This window comes from Arctopsyche grandis, chromosome 13 (genome assembly GCF_051622035.1).
Source record: "Arctopsyche grandis isolate Sample6627 chromosome 13, ASM5162203v2, whole genome shotgun sequence".
NCBI classification, from domain to species: Eukaryota; Metazoa; Arthropoda; class Insecta; order Trichoptera; family Hydropsychidae; genus Arctopsyche; species Arctopsyche grandis.
Window position 1 is genome coordinate 939733 of NC_135367.1, and position 6000 is coordinate 945732.

The following is a 6000-nucleotide window of genomic DNA, read 5'->3' on the forward strand; positions in this document are numbered from 1 at the left end:
ATCGAAAACAGGAGCGACACATTTTTTTTTATTTAACGACTTAATATGCCAACATCCATGCGATGATATTTCATCAGGTACAACACTAGTTTCACAATAATACACAAGTCATACGATGGCATCATCGCACTCCCATACAAACATGGAAGCTTCTAGAAGTATAATCTCGTCACCTGGAGACAAAGGATAACCTCGAGCTCCCGAAAGCAGGATGATATCACTCAACCAGCATATAATCCAGAGCAACAGACTCAGATGCCATTTGAGCCAGCCCTTCCACTAAAGTGGGGAGCTAGCCCAATTCCCGTGAATATACCATACTTGTAATAAACTTATATACTGTACAATAATAAACGATCCTCTTAAAAACTCAACCGAGTTTCCATAGGCCAGGATACTTGTCAACACATCTAGCCGCGTCCTAAAGACTTACTATCAAAATCTAGCAGTAATCGGGGTTTGAACCCAAGACCTCTCAGATAGTGGTAACAAATTGTTGGATATCTATGGAGAGTGGTCCATAAAACGGATCAGAAGGTCGTATATCACTCGACGGTTTATAGTTAAGTTTGTGCGTGAATCGTAAATCAATCGTCGTCAAGAGTTCTGAAAACGTTAAGTGTGCTGCCTGTTTTAAATAAACATGCGATTTTTAAACCATCTTCTGTGAAATGGTGTGAAATTTAGAATGAACTTAAACAATTAGTTCATAAAATGACGCTGACGTCACCGCTAAAGCGATTCATTATACCGTTCGTATAGAAGTTTTTCTTCAAAAACTTCAAGCCAAATAAAATTTTGTACTCGGCTGCAATATTTAGCCGAGTTGAATTTAAGTATATTGTCAATATACATTTAAGAAGAGGATCTTCATTATTTCTTTGGGGAATATGTACATATGTAAATGATTATTTTCTCTTACCAAATAAGAATAAAAAAGTAAGCAACGCCCGATATCGAAAATTAAATTTGTTTTATAGAAAGTGGCCATCAAGCCACTCCCAATGCATTAAGCTTTTTTATTTTTGAATTTCCAAGAAATTATGCGCTTTGCTTACAAAATGGTATAATGGAATTTGCAGAGAAAATGTGTTGTTGTTGACATAATGTAGATACGATCCGGAATTGTAACAATTATTGAAAGTGGAACAAAGTGGCGATAAGTCACCGGACGGAATTAGATTCGGTCTCATAAACATACAGATGAATGTATAAGTGCAACAACGTCATTGTTTATGCACCTATTAAAGCTAAATATTATATAATATTCCACAATTACATTATTTTCATTCAATCATTTTTAAATTCCGTTTTGGTATTGTATAATAACTAAACCCAAATCAGAAGTCAAATCAAATTTTATATTTCAAATGAAGTTTATAGAAGGTGGCTCGGTGGTTGCGTTGATACTAAGCACCGAGAGGTCACCGGGTTCAATCTCATAAGCTGACCTTGACTGAAAAGAATTTAATCCGAGTATAATCTTAAGTGCTGCTGGTCAGACTTGGATATTTGTGACTCCAAATCGATCGTTTCCAGAGTTTGTCAATTTATTTGATTTCATTGTTGAAGTGGTTCCTCCATTAAATTGGCAAAAATCATCCTACCCACTATGTCACCACTATTTGTATATGGTTTCAAAAATTTATTATCTATAACATAGATGTTTCGCTAATTCTTATCATATACCTACATATGTGCAATATATAATATCACTATTCTGTGTGTGTGTGTGTCTGTGTTAGATAACGCTCGCCGTACTATTATATAATAGTCGTTTCGATTCAACATAATATTATATTATATACATATGTACGCAGTGGTGTAGTGCTAAATAAAAAAGTACCAGGGCGGTGTTTAATTTTTACGACTCCCCCCCCCCGCTTTTTTCGTTACTTCAAAAATATGTATTCTAATTTTGGTAGTACAAATATTTATAAAAAAATCAAATGCTAATTAATTTGAAATGTCAATCAAAATGGTAAGGCTTATTATTTTTTGCAATATAATATACAGTTCTGAAATTTTTGTTAGCTGATTCGATTTAGGCATCATTCAAAGTGTCTATAGCTTTTTCAATGGGTTGTTGTTGGGCTGTTTTTAATTTTTTTTCTACATTCAAATGGGCATTTGAGTGAGGATACGGTTGTAGTCACCAAATGTTAAAACGAGAGCCTGTTCATAATATTTGGTATACAAAATTTTATATGAAATATAAGCAAAAATATTTTTAATTGTAGTCGAAAAACAATTTTTATATCGAAGTACCAGAGCGGCGACCTGGCTCAAAAAGAAGTACCAGGGTGGCGACCTGGCCCGACTACACCACTGTATGTACGTCACAGCTAAAACACTGCCAACAAAATGTACGAATATAATAACAAAAGAAAAAACTTCTATATATACTGTTTCTATATATGTATAAGTCTCTGAGCATTTGGCATCATCTATTGAAAATTTATTTAATTAATTAATTTTTCTATTGTTTATATATACATATGTAGGTAGGTAGTTTTTACCATTTTTTTCATATTAAACAATTTAATATAAATATATTTAAAAGGTATTTTAAAAAACTTCGACCACATGCGGACCGAACACAGGACCGACACATTTCTTTTAATTTTTTATTTATTTAATAACTTAATATGCCAACACCCATGCGATGATATATCATCGGGACAACACTAGTTATTAATAATTTTTTTTCATAATAAATATTAAATTAAATATATTAAAAAGGTGTTTGAAAAAAATATGATCGCGTGCGGATCGAACACAGCACCGACACATTTCTTTTAATTATTTTTTATTTAATAACTTAATATGCCATGATCTATGCCAGCGGTTCCCAACCTTTTTTGACTCACGTACCACTTGGTAGTACATAGCCATATAAAAATTATTGTATTTCATAAAATTTGTTTTTGCAAGTGTAATTATTATTTGCAAGGCAAGGAATGTGAAGACAGAATACACCCAATATATAGATCTGTTTTGCTAAGAAATTTTGTGGAAAAAAAATTATTTACGGAGTCACAATTATAATATGCTCAAAGTTTAATATATTGTTACGTACGCCGCGGATTAAGCGAATAGAATCCCAGAAACTGTGTGACCGTTCAAGGATTAACTAAGTGCATACCGTGCGATCGGTATAAGTGGTTTCAAGGATTAGCGATAGGCTAAGTGCAAGTAAGATAAACAATGGTTGCACTTCTCATACCGTGGGAATACATATCCGAATACGTGACTATACAGTAGGTAAACAGATTAGACGTCCTGAGAGATCTACCCCTTATAAGGCGGTACGTAGGCGATATCATGTCATTCTGGACTGAGCACTGCCAGTGCGTGTATCTCCTTAATCATCAATAAATGCTGTGAAACGACTGTTGGCCTTTTACTTAGATCCTCCACCCACCCCTACGCAACAATATTTTTAATGTACTATTTTATCATACTTCTATTATTAATAAATGGTTTTAATAAATCGTTTATCGCTAATAAGCTCTATGTCAGAAAGTGGTTCATATTCTTCACTAATACCTAGCCAAAAATTAATAACCTTATTTATGCATTTCGAATTCAGTTTTTAAATGTTATAATTTGAAAGTTCAATCAAGTTCTCCTTTTCCTTGGTAGCTGTCCGAAAATGTTCATTATCAAAGGGGTTTCAAATTCAATTGTTTGCTTCTTAAGATTTGGGGAAGCACTGCGTAAAAGACGATTTCATCCCTATTAAATGTTCAATTATTTTTTCACGTAAATCATAATTTCTTATCTGTTTTCAGATAAGAAATTATGTAAGTTTAAAATACTTCAGTTGATCATTTTCAAATACATATGTATGTATGTAGATTCTAAAATATAATTTTCTAATCATAATTTCAATTTTATCTGCAACATTAAAGATCATTATCGAGTTTAGTAAATTTAAAAATGCACTCGAAAATCCATGCTGTGGATCTAAGGAAAATGTATCGATTTCCAGATTTTCAATCTTCAACTGTGCATATTGACGTCAACGATGACTAATTAAGATAATTTTTATTAATTATATAAAAAAATATTTGTATTTTTATTACAAACCTCCTTTGCGTTTCACTTACGATTACAATTCAGGAAAAGATTTCCTCTTATCCAATCGTTTTCATACTTTGCCATATTGCTCATTTTGGTCATCAATATAAGTAAGTGAATCTTCCGCCATTACGATAGAGACAACATATCGTTTAAGACGCGTTTGAAGTTTGTAAATTTTAAATCTGGGTGACGTCTATTTAGTCTTTAGTTTTATACATAGATGGCGGTAGTAAAATAAAATTATTGGTGTTTTTATTCATAATAATAATTTATATATTTTAATATTATATACAAAACTAAAAAAGAGGTTTGTTTTTAAAAAACTTTTTTTTACATGGTATTTTTTAATTATGATTGTAAATCATTCATTCTTGCATGTCCACCATTACTGATTTTTTACATACCTCCTTTACGTTTCACATGGCTTTCGTGTTAGTGGTCATTTTTATCTCTTATCCGATCGTTTTCATACTTTGCCATATTGCTCATTTTGGTCATCAATACACGTTAATGTATCGTCTGCCATTACGTCGGAGATAAAAAATCGTATACAACGCGTTTTAAAAACGGGGCCCGTAAACCTTCCTGACGTTTAATAAGCGTTCATCCCATGTCTTCCAACCTGTTCGCCTTGATATATGGCCATATAAGATTTTAATTGTTTAAACGCCTATAATTCACTCTATATTTTATAAAATTTGCTCTATAGGTTCTCGTTATCTCTAATATTTAAATATTTATAGTTTTAACTCTTATATGTATATATAAATTTCAAATTTGGCGTCTAGCATCATGTAATGTAATACACGATATATATTGATTTTTGGCCAAATATGTCAAATCTGACATTTCACTGTATATCTCCTCAGTCGGTTTTATCAGCGAGATAAGTATTCAATAAGAAGTTATGTTGTATCTAATTGTTAATATGATTTACAATAAGCTTACATACATTTAGCTTATTTCGCGTACCACCAAGTGGTACGCGTACCACAGGTTTGGAACCGCTGATCTATGCGATGATATTTCTTCGGGCACAACACTAGTATATATATAATTCCGGAATTTCGACTGAATTTTCCTCTAGTATTATAAAATATTCCTGACAAGGAATTTCAAGGCAGAATAGATGGAAGTATTAACACCTTCCCGCATGTCCGACCAGATCCTTTAGTGCCTATTACAACACAGTATAAACGGCTGAATTGTAGTCGTTACGCACCCAAAATTGTCCATTGACGACCATGTCCTCCCTCCACGGACGATAACGAATTATCGGCCGCCTCGTTAATTCAATTTTAACGGTAATTATCTGGAAGAGACGTTTAAACTTCGCGTAAATTAATTAATTGCCCACCTCATCCTCGTCTCTCTGTCCTGCCTCGTCGCACCCCCAACACCCCAACCCCAGTCTATTTTACACTCTCGGCAAATTGGTCGTCCAAAAGGCGAAAATCACCTCGCAATAAATATTTAACCCGTTAACTCCGCTTTGACGATCGTTGAGATTTACTGCCAACGGCGCTAATCGCTCATTCATTATTCCGTTTTGTATTTTGACAGTTTTAATTCAACCGACCGAGACCTTCGACCGTCGTCAATTGCTCTATGTACTTGGCGCTTTTAATTTTCATCAAATAAATTGACGGTCTATTTATACAGCGACCAGAAGATATCTGCAGCGCGTCTTCAACCACCGATAAACTAGTGACCAAACGCACGCATCCGTGCACTCGTTATAATAATGCCCTAAACGTCCTCAAGGAAAGGTCTTAACACCACGAATGCCGACCATCAGACAATTAAGGCGAAAACACAGCGATGAACGTGGTACATTGTTTTTTTTAGATAGTTTTAAAATCACCCCCTGGAGTGATAACGGTTCATCCCTTAGTAGGAGACCACCCACAGCGG